This window comes from Cetorhinus maximus, chromosome 8 (assembly GCF_964194155.1).
Source record: "Cetorhinus maximus chromosome 8, sCetMax3.hap1.1, whole genome shotgun sequence".
NCBI classification, from domain to species: Eukaryota; Metazoa; Chordata; class Chondrichthyes; order Lamniformes; family Cetorhinidae; genus Cetorhinus; species Cetorhinus maximus.
The window spans coordinates 135,886,864-135,903,059 of record NC_135886.1 but is presented as its reverse complement, the minus strand read 5'-3'; positions in this window follow the sequence as shown (position 1 = coordinate 135,903,059).

Sequence of the window (16,196 nt, the reverse complement as noted above, 5' to 3'; positions counted from 1 at the left end):
TCGTGGTACTCAGTAAGATTTTCAGGCAGTTCCAGATTGGTTTGGTATAGGTTTGAATATTACTTTGCCCCAGCAATACGCAGCTCCCAGTCCTTCAGTAGGGTTTCTCTTTCTCCACCACTATGTTTGTTTTTCCATACCAGTCTTCTCCAGCAATGTATGCAGTTTAAGGTTGAGAGTGCCCTATGAACAAATTTACTAATCTGTCTAGTTTTTACATTAGGCCTTGCAATTATCCTATCAATAAAGGGAGGAATTTAAACCTATGTGGAATAAATGTTAAAACTTGCAGCATCCCCTAACGATACACCTTAATGTGTAGTGGTGTGTTACAGTTCACTTGGGGTCTAAGTTACATGCATCTTTTACATGCGTGTTTGTAGTCTGGAGCAATGGATAGTGATGGTAGAGGCTCCAAGTCTCTTTCTTTCTCTCCCACTCTTACCACCAGCCATTGGTGTGTGTTGGATGGATTTCCAGGCTAATACTGAACCTGTTTGGTTTCATTATGATCGCACCTTCCTTGGCCATCAAGTCCTGGGGTGGGACTCAAACGTGGAGCTTCTGACTCAAAGGCAGGGATACTACCCTGCCTTCAAGGTAGTCTGACAGGGTAGTCAACTCTTCATCAATACCCCTTAGGATATTGATGTAATTCAGCACATGATGGGGAAGTGGCCCATAGCTAGAGCTGGAGGGGTTAGAGATTGCACAGTACCATCCTGCTGCTATGATCTGGGGGTGGAGGGGGATAGGCCCAAGGCCCGATTGAGGTTTATGCAGCTTGCCATATCAGGTCATGGGAGTCGGAGAAGAGGTCAGGTTTTGCAGTGGGCTATGGGGGCGTAGGACCAATCTGATTTCAACGTCTGTAGAGCGGGTGGTGCACTCTTGCCTGTCCTGGCTGAATGGAAAGGGTATTTTTAAAAATTAAAATTATAATTACCTTTTGTTGGCTGGCGTGCAGGATCAAGAAGAGTTCTGAGTGGGCCTGGCCCATTTATCATTAATTAATTTTGAAAGGTTAGGCCCCTAATTTATATGGTCAAGAGCCTCTTTTAGGGATTCAGCCAGGACAGTGAAAAATTTGGACCCGTGGATTTAGCTGTGGGACCAACACAGCTGTGTTTTGGATGCAGCCCATTTTATTGCTATATCGGTACGTTTTGCACTAGAAAGTCAGGTGCGACTCACACTGATTTCTACCCTGAAGAGTTTAATGTGTGATGCAAACCCATTGCACATTTAAGAACCTGAGTAAACTTACAAATTGCCCAGAGCTAAAAGGCTGTAAGCGATCGAGCAACCTTGACATGCCCCCACCTCCTGAATCCTCTGTAGAAGTCATCAGTGCACACGGGCGAGACTGGTCGCAGCAGCGCTAAAACTTCACTCACAATCTGCACAGGTATTGATAATCAATAAGATAATTGAGCACTCAAAAGACTGTCAACGCAGCTAATTGCGGCCTGGAAAACACTGGATTAAATCAAAGGTGAAGTCAGATAAGTAGAGGAAGGAGAAAGGAATAGAAAGAAATGCTGATACGGTGAGGTGAAGGAGATACGAGGAGGCTTATGTAGAGTATATGCACCGCCATTGACCAATTGGGCCAAAAGGCCTGTTTCCTAGGCTGTACTTTCAATGTAAAAATAATAATCGCAGCCAGAGCCAGTCAATCACTATGGCCCCACCCCCAATCCAATATGATTGTTGGTTTTCTTTTATCAAAAATTCCAGTGTTGAGGGGGTTTTCTTTAAACAAAAACAATAAGTATTCTCGTGGCACTTTGGAATGTACTGGCTCGCTCCGCAACAATACATCAGCGATAGCGTTACCTCACTTCACACAGCCCACGGCCCGATATTCTATATACAGACTGACAAGTGTGCACCCAAGCACTGCCCATTTTGGAAGTTCCCAAGATCAGTGTGTAATTGGATGGGTGTACACCATCCTATTACTAATACCAGGACTGCAAAGGTAATGAGCTTTCAGTTCAGCCATGACTCATTGCCTGCAGGCAAAACCAAACTGTTCATGCAGTCACTCAGCTAAAAACCTGCAAAAGTCCCTGTGAAAAGGGAAGTCAGTAGAAGGGTTTTAAACAAAACAGAATATAAACATAAAATTCTTCTCGCTCCATTGGGACAACAGCAACATTTTGTGTTTAATGCAGTAAAATGTCCCAAGGCACTTCGGAGCAGAGACAGAAAGAGAAAATTAACGTTGAGTCAAAGAGGAAGAGGTTGCCGGTGGCCGAAAGCTGAATAAGACCATAAGACGTAGGAGCAGAGGTAGGCCATTCGGCCCATCGAGTCTGCTCTGCCATTCAATGAGATCATGGCTGATCTGATAATCCTCAAGGTTTTAGGGAACGCCTTAAAGAAGGTGAGGTGGAGAAGGGGAGGGGTTTAAAGAAGGAAATAATTTAGGACCTTGGTAGCTGCAGCCAAGGCCACATGAAGGCCTCTGAAGAACCTATGAAGAAAATTGGAGATGTGCAAGAGGCCAGAATTGGAGAAATGCAGAGTTCTTGGAAGGTTATAGGGCTGGAAGAGTTGACAGAGATATAGAGAGATATAGGTCCACAGACAATTTGAACATGACACAGCTGCTAGACTGGGTTTACGGCAGGTGGCGAGGGAACCAACAAGAGGGAAAAACGTAGTGGACCTCATCCTAACCAGCCTGCCTGCCACAGATGCATCTGCCCGTGACAGTATCGGGAGGAGTGACCACCGCACAGTCACTGTATAGATGAAGTCCCGCCTTCACATTGAGGATACCCTCCATCGTGTTGTGTGGCATTACCACTGTGCTAAATGTGATAGATTTCAAACAGATCTAACAACTCAAGACTGGGCATCCATGAGGCGCTGTGGGCCATCAGCAGCAGCAGAATTGTAATCAAACATAATCTATAACCTCATGGCCTGGCATATCCCCCACTTTACCATTACCATCAAGCCAAGGGATCAACACTGGTTCAAGGAAGAGTGCAGGAGGGCATGCCAGGAGCAGCACCAGGGATACCTAAAAATGAGATGTCAGCCTGGTGAAGCAATAGCACAAGACGACTTGTGTGCCAAATAGCATAAGCAACAAGTGATAGACAGAGCTAAGCGACCCCACAACCAATGGATCAGATCTAAGCTCTGCAGTCCTGCCACATCCATTCATGAATGGTGGTGGACAATTAAACAACTCACTGGAGGAGGAGGCTCCACAAATATCCCCATTCTCAATGATGGAGGAGCCTGGCAGATCAGTGCAAAAGATAAGGCTGAAGCACTTGCTACAAACTTCAGCCAGAAGTGCCAAGTGGATGATCCATCTCGGCCTCCTCTGGAGGTCCCCAGAATCACACATGCCAGTCTTCAGCCAATTCAAGTCACTCCACATGATATCAAGAAACAGCGGAAGGCACTGGATACTGAAAAGACTGTGGGCCCTGACAATATTTCGGCAATAGTACTGAAGACTTGTGCTCCAGAACTTGCTGCATCCCTAGCCAAGCTGTTCCATTACAGCTACAACACTGGCATCTACCCGGCTGTTTGGAAAATTGCCCAGGTATGTCCTGTACACAAAAAGCAGGACAAATCCAACCCAGCCAATTACTGCCCCATTAGTCTACTCTCCATCAACAGTAAAGTAATGAAAAGGGGCATCAACAGTGCTAACAAGCGGCACTTGCTTAGTAATTAGTTGCTCACCGATGCCCAGTTTGGGTTCCGCCAGGGCCACTCAGCTCCTGATCTCATTACAGCCTTGGTTCAAACATGGACAAAAGAGCTGATCTCCTGAGGTGAGGTGAGAGTGACTGCCCTTGATATCAAGGCCCTGCATTTGACCGAGTGTGGCATCAAGGATCCCTGGCAAAACTAGGATCAATGGGAATCAGGGGGAAAACTCTCCACCGGTTGGAGTCATACCTAGCACAAAGGAAGATGTTTGTGGTTGTTGGAGGTCAGTAATCTCAGCTCCAAGACATCACTGCAGGAGTTCCTCAGAGTAGCGTCCTCGCCCCAACCATCCTCAGCTGCTTCTTCAATGACCTTCCTTCTATCATAAGGTCAGAAGTGGGGATGTCCGCTGATGATTGCACAATGCTCAACACCATTTGCGACTCCTCAGATACTGAAGCAGTCGATGTCCAAATGCATCAAGATCTGGACAATATCCAGGCTTGGACTGACAAGTGGCAAGTAACATTCACACCACACAAGTGTCAGGCAATAACTATCTCTAACATAGGAAAATCCAACAATCGGCCCATGATGTTCAACGGCATTACCTTCACTGAACCCCCCCCACTATCAACATTCTGGGGGTTGCCATTGACCAGAAACTGAATTGGACTAGCCATATAAACATTGTGGCTACAAGAGCAGGTCAGAGGCTAGGAATCCTGCGATGAGTAACTCACCTCCTGACTCCCCAAAGCCTGTCCACCAGCTACAAGGCACAAGTCAGGAGTGTGATGGAATACTCCCTACTTGCCTGGATGAGTGCAGCTCCCACAACACTCAAGAAGCTTGGCACCAATCCAGGACAAAGCAACCCGCTTGATTGGTACCACATCCACAAACATTCACTCCCTCCACCACCGACACGCAGTAGCAGCAGTGTGTACCATTTATAAGATGCACTGCAGGAATTCACCAAGACTCCTTACACAGCACCTTCCAAACCCACGACCACTACCATCTAGAAGGACAAGGGCAGCAGATAGATGGGAACACCACCACCTAAAAGTTCCCCTCCAAGTCACTCACAATCCTGACTTGGAAATATATCGCCGTTCCTTCAATGTCGCTGGGTCAAAAACCTGGAACTCCCTTCCTAACAGTACTGTGGGTGTACCTACACCACATGGGCTGCAGTGGTTCAAGAAGGCAACTCACCACCACCTTCTCAAGGGCAATTAGGGATCGACAATAAATGCTGGCCCAACCAGCGATGCCCGCATCCCGTGAATGAATTTTTTAAAATGTTGAAGGAGAGACTCTGGAATATGTTGAGCACTTCCCATACCTTGGCAGACACTTCTCTCTAAAGGCTGCCATTGATGAGGAGATCTAACACTGGATCAGCTGTGCCAGCTCAGCCTTCTACAAACCACAGCAGCGAGTGTCTGACAACAAAGGCCTCTGCAAGTCAACAAAAGTCCTGGTGTACAGAGCAGTTGTCATCCCCACCTGGGACCTGGGCTGTGTATCAGTGACATATAAGAGCACTAGAGCAATTCCATCAGCAATACCTCCACCTCATCCTCTGGATTCAATGGGAGGGCTGTTGAACAGATGCTACTGCCCTTCCTAAAACCTGCTCCACAAGCAATCAGATAAAACTCCTGCAAAATCAACTTCACTGGACTGGACATCGTGCCTGGACGGCCGAAAAGCGTGTCCCCAGACAGGTCCTGTTTTCTCAACTTTTAAGGGGAGGTGGTGTATGATCACTGGATTGGTAACCCAGAGACCCAGGGTAATTTTCTGGGGACTTGGGTGCAAATCCCACCACGGCAGATGGTGGAATTTGAATTCGATAAATGTCCAGAATTAAAAGTCTAATGATGACCATGAAACCATTGTTGATTGTTATAAAGACCCATCTAATGTCCTTTAGGGAAGGAAATCTGCTGTCCTTTCCTGGTCTGGTCTACATGTGATTTTAAGCCCACAGCAATGCGGTTGGCTCTTAAAAATGCCCTCTGAACAAGCAATTAGGGGATGGGCAATAAATGCTGACCTAGCCAGCAAGGCCCACATCCCATGAACAAATTATTTTTTTTTTAAATGGCCAACGTTCCAGGTGAGGAGAAAGAAAATGCTGCAAAGACACTCTGAAACTCTTCGTGAAGCACAGCAGCATTGACATTAATGACAGGGAAGAGCTTGCTACCAATCAGTCAGGATGGCAACAACTTTTCCATCAAGATGCATCACGCCTTCAGTCCAAACATTTTAATGAGGCAGAGTGGCGGTAGAGAAGAAAAGGAAAGGAAGCAAATCCTGCACTCCAGGTCCCACTACTTCTTGGGACGTCCTGCCCCATGGTCTCCAAGCGATGCAGATTGGGATTCGGCCATTTCTGTCCCATGAAGACCCATGACAGAAACTCATGATCCTGAGTAGATGCCATCCGCGAATTGAGGGACAGCTGCCGACAACGACTTTGACGATGACAAATAAATAGCTGAAGGAGAAATAATAGCAGTGAAATGGAGAGAGGGGATAGCAGCAGGAGTAGGCCATTTGGCCCATCGAGCCTGCTCTGCCATTCAATAAGATCATGGCAGATCTGTTTGTGGCCTTGACTCGACTTTCCTGCCTATCTCGATAACCCTCGACTCACTTGTAAATCAAGGATCTGTCTAACTGAGCCTTGCATATATTCAATGACCCAGGCACCACTGCTCGCTGGGGGGAGGGAATCCCAAAGGCTAACAACTCTCTGAGAAGAAAAATTCCTCCTCAGCTCCATCCTAAATGAGAGATCCCCTACGAAACTGCTCATCTCAATACTGTAAACTGACTAAGAAAACCATCACACATAGATACTGGGACCGTCAGGGAAGATATAGAGACTGAACTGAGTGAATAGCTTTGTTGGGCTGAATTTTATGGGGGTGTGAGGGGCATATTGCTCAACCCCCTCAACAAGCAGAGAGCAGGGCTTCCGCCCATCAGTGGAAGGAAGACCCGCCTTCAAGAGCTGCTGGCCAATCAGATTGACCGGCAGTTCTTGCAGCTCCAGCAATGCGAGAGCTCGGTAGTGGGCACCACTGGGACTGCAAGCAGTCCCACAAGAAAGGTTGATGATGGCCCGAGCCGGGTAAGTCCCAGGCTTTCTGAGTGGGGAGGGATTGAGCACCCATGGGAAGGGGATGATGGGGGCGGGTTTTGGAGGCCAGGCAGGGAGGCACAAAGGGTACAATCTTAGGGGGAGGTGCCCCTGCTGCACACAGGGCTCCCCCAAAAGATATAACCGCCCTTCCTTCCTGCCATTTTGCCAATGTTGGTGAATAAAAAGCCTTCCCACTCTTGTCCCCCTCCTTCACTGCCCAGCTTAGTAGTTGGTCACTTATGTCCGCAATAGGCTGAAGGGTGGGTGGGCTAAGCGAGCACCTTATTCACCCTCCATATTGGGGACCAGGTCGATGGTGGGCAGGAAGGAGGTGGCCAACTCACCCATCATATTTTACGTGACCAGCACCCCACCCTGCCAAAAACATACCCGGCAGCGGGCCATATTTTGTTGGACAATACCAAGACTATATTGAGTCTTAACTCACTGTGCTACTTCCCATCTTGTCTTTAAAGCCTGCTCAAAACCAACGTTGTTCAAGCAGCTTTACTGTTAATTCGCTTAATTCTATTTCAGTTCAAAGTACTGTCTGCTACATAAAGAGCCTTGGGGAGTTTTATTACCTTAAGGATGCATTGCCATGCAGGTTGCTGTTAAACAGCTTGACTTCCATGGCGCTAATAGCAACACACTTTTTCTCAGTTAATAATTTAACTTTCATTAGAATCCAGATGGTGTCGGAATGGAAAAATTGGCAAGTAAGTGAAATAATATAACATTCCGCACTGAACTGGAAGTAGGTTTTGCATGTTCTCTCTGAATGCTACTTTGTTTGGCTGTTCTCATCAATTCATTCAGGAAATACATCAAACAGTTTTATAATATTGTGGGTGGAATTATCTGTTGCAAAAACAAAAATACCTGGAAAAACTCAGCAGGTCTGGCAGCATCTGCGGAGAGGAACACAGTTAACGTTTCGAGTCCGTATGACTCTTCAACAGAACTAAGTAAAAATAGAAAAGAGGTGAAATATAAGCTGGTTTAAGGGGATTGGGGTTGGACAAGAAGAGCTGGATAGAGGGCCAGTGATAGGTGGAGTTAACTAAAAGATGTCAAGACAAAAGGTCAAAGAGGTGTTGAAGGTGGTGATATTATCTAAAGGAATGTGCTAATTAAGGGTAGAAAGCAGGACGAGCAAGGTACAGATTGCCCTAGACGGGGTGGGGTTGGGTGAAGGGATCGAAATAGGCTAAAAGGTAGAGATAAAACAATGGATGGAAATACACTTAAAAATAATGGAAACAGGTAGGAAAAGAAAAATCTATATAAATTATTGGAAAAAACAAAAAGGAGGTGGAAAATCGGAAAGGGGGTGGGGATGGAGGAGAGAGTTCATGATCTAAAATTGTTGAACTCAATATTCAGTCCAGAAGGCTGTAAAGTGCCTAGTCGGAAGATGAGGTGCTGTTCCTCCAGTTTGCGTTGAGCTTCACTGGAACAATGCAGCAAGCCATGGACGGACATGTGGGCAAGGGAGCAGGGTGGAGTGTTGAAATGGCAAGCGACAGGGAGGTCTGGGTAATGCTTGCGGACAGACCGAAGCTGTTCTGCAACAGTCTGCGTTTGGTCTCTCCAATGTAGAGGAAACCGCATTGGGAGCAACGAATACAGTAAACTAAGTTAAGGGAAGTGCAAGTAAAGTGCTGCTTCACTTGAAAGGAGTGTTTGGGCCCTTGGACGGTGAGGAGAGGGGAAGTAAAGGGGCAGGTGTTGCACCTTCTGCGGTTGCATGGGAAGGTGCCGTGGGAGGGGGTTGAGGTGTACGGGGTGATGGAGGAGTGGACCAGGGTGTCTCGGAGGGAACGGTCCCTACAGAATGCCGCCAGCGGGGGTGAAGGGAAGATGTGTTTGGTGGTGGCATCATGCTGGAGTTGGCGGAAATGGCGGAGGATGATCCTTTGGATGCGCAGGCTGGTGGGGTGATAAGTGAGGACAAGGGGGACCCTATCATGTTTCTCGGAGGGAGAAGAATGTGTGAGGATGGATGCGTGGGAGATGGGCCGGACACGGTTGAGGGCCCTGTCAACCACCATGGGTGGAAAACCTCGGTTAAGGAAGAAGGAGGACATGTCGGAGGAACTGTTTTTGAAAGTGGCATCATCAGAACAGATGCGACGGAGGCGGAGGAACTGAGAGAATGTGATGGAGTCCTTACAGGAAGCGGGGTGTGAGGAGCTGTAGTCGAGGTAGCTGTGGGAGTTGGTAGGCTTGTAATGGATATTGGTGGACAGTCTATCACCAGAAATTGAGACAGAGAGGTCAAGGAAGGGAAGGGAAGTGTCAGAGATGGACCATGTGAAAATGATGGAGGGGTGGAGATTGGAAGCAAAATTAATAAATTTTTCCAGGTCCAGACGAGAGCATGAAGCAGCACCGAAGCAATCATCAATGTACCAGAGAAAGAGTTGTGCCCCCTCCCTCTTTCAAAAACACTTTCATCCTCCGCCATTTCTGCCAACTCCAGCATGATGCCACCACCAAACACATCTTCCCTTCACCCCCCCGGCGGCATTCTGCAGGGATTGTTCCCTCCGGGGCACCCTGGTCCACTCCTCCAACACCCCCTACACCTCAACCCCCTCCCACGGCACCTTCCCATGCAACCGCAGAAGGTGCAACACCTGCCCCTTTACTTCCCCTCTCCTCACCGTCCAAGGGCCCAAACACTCCTTTCAAGTGAAGCAGCATTTCACTTGCACTTCCCTCAATTTAGTCTATTGCATTCATTGCTCCCAATGCGGTTTCCTCTACATTGGAGAGACCAAACACAGACTGGGTGACCATTTTGCGGAACAGCTTCGGTCTGTCCGCAAGCATGACCCAGACCTCCCTGTCGCTTGCCATTTCAACACTCCACCCTGCTCTCATGCCCACATGTCCATCCTGGGCCTGCTGCATTGTTCCAGTGAAGCTCAACGCAAACTGGAGGAACAGCACCTCATCTTCCAACTAGGTACTTTACAGCCTTCCGGACTGAATACTGAGTTCAACAATTTTAGATCATGAACTCTCTCCTCCATTCCCACCCCCTTTCCAATTCCCCCCTTTTTTTTTCTCAATAATTTATATAGATTTTTCTTTTCCCACCTATTTCCATTATTTTTAAATGTATTTCCATCCATTGTTTTATCTCTACCTTTTAGCCTATTTTGATCCATTCCCCCCACCCCACCCCCACTAGTGCTATCTGTACCTCGCTCGTCCTGCTTTCTACCTATTAGCACATTTCTTAGATAATATCACCACCTTCAACACCTCTTTGTCCTTTTGTCTATGACATCTTTTGGCTATCTCCACCTATCACTGGCCCTCTATCCAGCTCTACCTGTCCCACCCCCACCCCCTTAAACCAGCTTATATTTCACCTCTTTTCTATTTTTACTTAGCTCTGTTGAAGAGTCATACGGACTCAAAACGTTAACTGTGTTCCTCTCCGCAGATGCTGCCAGACCTGCTGAGTTTTTCCAGGTATTTTTATTTTCCTATTATAATATCTGGTCATAACATTTACAGAAAACAGCAGCTGAAATGGGAGATTGACTATTGAAGGAGAAATATTTTCTAATGTTCCTTGTGCTGGGTTGATACAATTAACAGAACATTGATTTGTCAAAAAAAAACATAGAAAGCACGTGAAGCACAATTTCCCAAAATAGATAAGCTTATTCCTAATTATATGCACAGGCTGAATGCATAAATGAGAAACTGAGATTTCTATTAAATCCCTTTAAGCAGAAAACCAAGCTTTAACATTGTAATACCAACTCCAATCTCGAGCTGTTTTTCTGTTTATCGATGACCAATGCATCCCAGAAGATGCCAAAACACAACAGGTTCCAATTTGGAGGTGAGTGGAGAATATGTTGTGCTTTAAATTAAAAAAAAACACGTGATTGTTTTAAAGGTATACCACTGTGGCTTGACTACAGTACATGGAAATATCCCACATTAGCCAGCACTAATAAGATAATCTGGCAATGTTTTCACGTACAGGCCACCACAGGGGAACCTACATTTTACAGGCAAAATTTGTAATTGAAAAGTTATACAGATTTTCTCAAGGACTCTTTTGATCCAGGTACGGATTTTTAAAAAGGATGGAAGGATTTCCTCTAACTCTCCAGTGAAATCCAAGACCGAGCTGTGGGGGAAGGGAAAAAGAAAGGCCTGAGGCCTATAATCTGCTTTTGAGATACCCTGAGGAGAAACCAGCTTTACATCAGGCTAAAGCCCTGCAGGTGAGGAGCTGGATTAAACAGTCAGTGACAAATCAGTCTCTTATGTCCTGTACATGCTCCAGAGGTGGCTTATCGGGTGAGATAAAAAGAAAAAAGACTTGCATTTGTATGGCATCTTTCAGGACATCAGGACATCCTGAAGCACTTTACGGCGGATGACGTAGTTTTGAATTGTAGTTCATTAGAATCATAGAATAGTCACAACACTGAAGGAGATCATTTGGCCCGCTGCGTCCCTGCTGGCTCTCTGCAAGTGAAACTCACCCAGTGCCACTCTCCTGCCCTTTCTCCATAGCACAGCATTTTCTTTTCTCTTCAGCTGTTTAACCAATTCCTTTTTGTAGGCCACAATTGAATTTGCCTCCGCCACATTCCCAGGGAGTGCATTTAAGATCCTGAATGCTCACCACATCAATAAGTTCTTCCTCACATTGCTATTGCTTCTTTAACCAGTCATCTTAAATTGGACGTGCCCCAGCTCTTGACTGTCCCGCCAAGGGGAACAGTTTCTTCCTGCCTGCCTCTCATGATTTCGAACAACTCTCTGTTGAAGCTCCTCGCAACCTCCTCTTCTCTAAGGAGAACAGCCTCAGCTTCTCCCATCAACCCTTCAACTGAAGTCTCTCATACTTGGAACCATTCTCATAAACAATTTCTGGACACTCTCTAAAGTGCTGACACCCTTCTTAAAGTGCAGAGCCCAGAAATGGACACAATGCTCTGTTTGAGGCTGAAATAGTGTCTAATAAATAGTTTATTGCCCTACGATAGGAAACACCGCAGCCAATTGTCAGCAGATCTTTTAACTGTGTTCTGCGACGAGCAACAATGGAGAGAATGTCCAGCTCCTGCCCGGCCCACTAGTAAGTCAAGTTGAACCATTGCTGCAAGTATATCACAGGAGCCCAATTTACATGCCTTAGTGAGATTCCTGAAACAGGCAGATACCTAAGGCATCCTTACAAAGACCCCAAGCGAGCAGATCAGGATCAAAGCCGGAAACAAATGAGCAAAAGAATGATTCCCATTTATAAAGCACCTTTCACCACTTCAGGCCATCACACATAACAGCCAATGAAGTATTTCTGAGGTGCAGTCACTGTTGTAATGCAGAAAACATAACAGCTAAATTGTAAACTGCAAGCTCCCCACAGCAGTGAGATATAGGTCAGGTAATCTCTTTTTCAGGATGTTGTGTGAGGAATAAGTATTGCTCAGGACACCGGGGAGGCGGGGGGTGGGGACGGGAACTGCTCAGGTCTTCTTTGAAATAGTGCCATGGGATCTTTGACATCCAGCCCAGAAAGCAGATGGCGCCTCAGCTTAAGCTTTCATCCCAAAGTACAAAGCAATCAGCTGTTGCCTCTCGTGCTTTATATACCATCAATGGCAGAGGCTGCGCAATGTCAGTCTGAAGTTGAGATGCTGGATTGAAAGCCTCAAACTTCATGTGGAAAAGAAAGAAAGTCCTGCATTTCTATAGTGCCCTTCACAACTTCAGAACGTCCCAGAGTGCTTTACACCACCATTAGCCTCATCATTATTTTGAGAGCCATCTTTGGGCCGATTTTAGTCTTCTGTGACAAATAGAGAAATCTTTGCTCTAATTTGAAGCTGAAAGAGGAGTCTTACTGTTGTGAACATTAACAGTACCCTGCACGTCACTTCTGCGTTTACCCCTTACTTTAGTTCCAGCAGCTCTGTCCAGTAAGACAGATTAGGACCCAAATACCCAGCAGTAGTGTTATGAATATAATTGCAGAACTAGTAACAGGATATTTATGCTCATGTATTAATTAGCCATCCCATTTCTGAAGAGTTGATCCCATGACTATGGGCAGGATTTTCTGGTGGTCGGGCGGGCATGGCGGGCAGACCCAGAAGCAGCCGTGCAACGGTTCACCGCCCGTGAGTGGGGGGGCGGGGGGGGGGGGGTGCGGGCGGGAGGAGGGCGAGTGCTGAAGTCTGCGCGTGCGCAGGGGAGGGCGCGCTGAAAGCTCCCTGAAGGGCAGGGAGCTGCCTGAGGGAGCTGAAGGATTGTACAATCAAAAAGAGAGATTTTAAAAATGTTGAAAACATGCCCCGACATAGAACTCAGTTACAACGGCAGAAACATAATAAAAGTTATGTCTAATTTTTCAATTACTGTTGGAAACCTCATCCCGCCCGTGGATGAGGCTTCATAAAAAACCCAAAGGCCGCCTGGCCGATTTGCCTGCCTGCCGACCGTAAGGTTGGACGGGCAGCGAAAACTTGCTTTCAATGACTTGATTAAGGGCCTTAATAGGCCTCTTAACGGTCGGTGGGTGCGCTGCTGACTCTCGCATGTGCCCACTGACCGAAATATCGCACGAGTGCACGATAACGTCGGGACGCTCACCCAACGTCACCACGCGCTATTTTACCCCTGATCGGGATGGGCGTGCCCGCGCCTGTGGGACATAAAATCCTGCCCTAGAATTTAGTGAAAAGCCCTTTATGGTTGATGAATGTTCCCATTAAATGGTTGGAACCTGGGACATGTGGGACATATTATACAGACACTGATGGATATGATTAAGTACAGTCAGAAGAAGTTTTCTAACAAGATTAAAGAACAACATCTCTAAATTTGCCATTCATTGCCAATAAAGCTTGAAAGTCTTAACTTTGGAGGCCTATTCGAGAATATGTATCTCTGTTTCCTAGAAATATAGTATTGAATCCTTCATAATCTTTCTGATAAATAGAAATTGCATCATGCTTTGCAGACTAATGGTGAGCTTAATCATCTACAGTCTCCATTACCACTTTATCCCCAAGCTTCCTTTCTAAGGCCCTTGGACATGTAATTGCCTCTAGCTTAGTGCATTTTCCGTCTTGATTCCTATTTTCAGCCCAGTTTCCGCCTGTCTTAAGGCACCAAAATATGCCGAGCCAAAATCATGGACGGCATCCTATGCTACTGTGGCCAATCCTCCTCCAACATTTGAAAACATGGTCAGATCATGCTGCTTGTTCGATGCTCACATTGAGAAGCTATATCCATCAAAAAAAGAATCCAACATGAACTGACCATTGAGACTTCTCCGAGCAAACTACAACAGCTCTTTAAGGGCCTTTCTCCCTTAAGCAGCAACGGAAAGAACCTATGCAGTTCACATTCTGCCATTGTATTAAATTGCACTGTGGTTGAATTTGTGTCACAGGACCCTAAATTGCAAACCTTAGTGAAATTCCTGCCTGATACAGGCAGCTTCCTGAGTCACCCCTGTGAAGACCCTAAACAAGCAGATTAGGATCACAAGCAGGAACAAGACACTAAAGAAAAACTCACGTTTATGTAATGTCCCTTGTGACCTAAGGATGTCTCAAAAACACTTTACATTCAATGAAGTATTTCTTTTGGAAGTGTAGTCGCTGTCGTAATGTAGGAAACGTGACAGCCAATTTGTGCACACCACCCACCTGTAAGTCAGCCCCAAGTCGCTCACCATCCTGATTTGGAAATATATCGCCGTTCCTTCACTGTCGCTGGGTCAAAATCCTGGAACTCCCTTCCTAACGGCACTGTGGGTGTACCTACACCACATGGGCTGCAGCAGTTTAAGAAGGCAGCTCACCACCACCACCTTCTCAAGGGGCAATTAACAACCAACAATAAATGCTGGCCCAGCCAGTGAAGCCCACATCCCATGAATGATTTTTTTTTAAATCCCACAAACAGCAAATTAATAAATAGCCACATTTCTCTTTAAAAATTGGTGCAAAAGAAGTGATAGCCCATTTACAGACAGGATATCTTTCTGGCATGTTCCATACCTGAAATCATTTGAACATCACTTCCTGTTCAATGGGGCATGTCAGGCACAATGTCAATAAGCTGCATACCTCTTGCAAATCTTTCCACTCAAGTCTGGTCAAAGGAGCCCCCCTACTGCTTCCTTTGCTACTCTGAGGATTTTATTTTATAAACCATAAATTAGATTTTACTTCAGAATGCTTGTAAAACATATTTGAAGTAAACTACAAGACAAAAATTAGATTTTTTTAAGTTACAAACTTAGCCAGGATTTCAGGAAACCCTTATTTTTTTCAGCGTGATTAGAATGTAGAACTTCCTACCATATGGGGTCATTGAGATGAATAGCATTGTTGGATTTAAGGGAAAATTAGATAGGTACACAGGGGAGAAAAGATATGTTGATGGAGTCAGATGAAGAGAGATGGAAGGAAACTCATGTGGAGTATAAACAATGGCATAGACCAGTTGCATTGAATGGCCTGTTTCTGTTCTGTAAGATTCTACGTAAATGTTGGTTTGCAAAACATCACTTGACTGCACATAATCTAACCCATGAACTGAAGTTAAACAGCAAAAATAACATGCCATAACTTTACATAATGTTGTTCATTAGACATTACCTATAACTGAAGAAAAACTATAATTCAATGCATTATAAAATAAATATTACGACATATATAGTACATTACAAATTCAATGTGTAAGACTGCACTAGTGTATGTTACGGAAAAGATATTATTTTAGTTTACTTCTCTTCATCCTCCAGGAGGGGTCAGAGTTCATAAGCATCTACCAGCCACAGCACAGAGCTGACTGAACCAGAGTGCAGTAGCAATATAAACCTGTGGCATGTTAATGTTGAGAGACTCTGGAATCAGAAATTGTTGTTGTATAAACTACTGTATATATTATAAGATAAACTAGTTGTGCATACATATATATGTAGGATTAGCATTTGGTTTAATTTCATATGATTGAAGTTTTTGATTTATTTTCACTAATGAAATGGTTAAAAGTTTAGGGTTTAATATCTTCTCCCTTCAGGTACCCTGCCCCAAGAGGGCATTGGCAACCATGGACTTCCATTGGATTGGTCCATCATTATGCTTAGCAAAGTACTGCATTGTAAGACCCTGTCCCTGGTCTTTACTCTGGATATCAACAGCACACAACAACTTGGATGAAGCTATGATACACCTTTATTAAACCAGTAAGCCATTGTACATATCGATAATACCGGCTTCTTAGCTTCCCTGCGAGCAGGAGACCATCGCGGTGGTCAATTCGATGATGAATC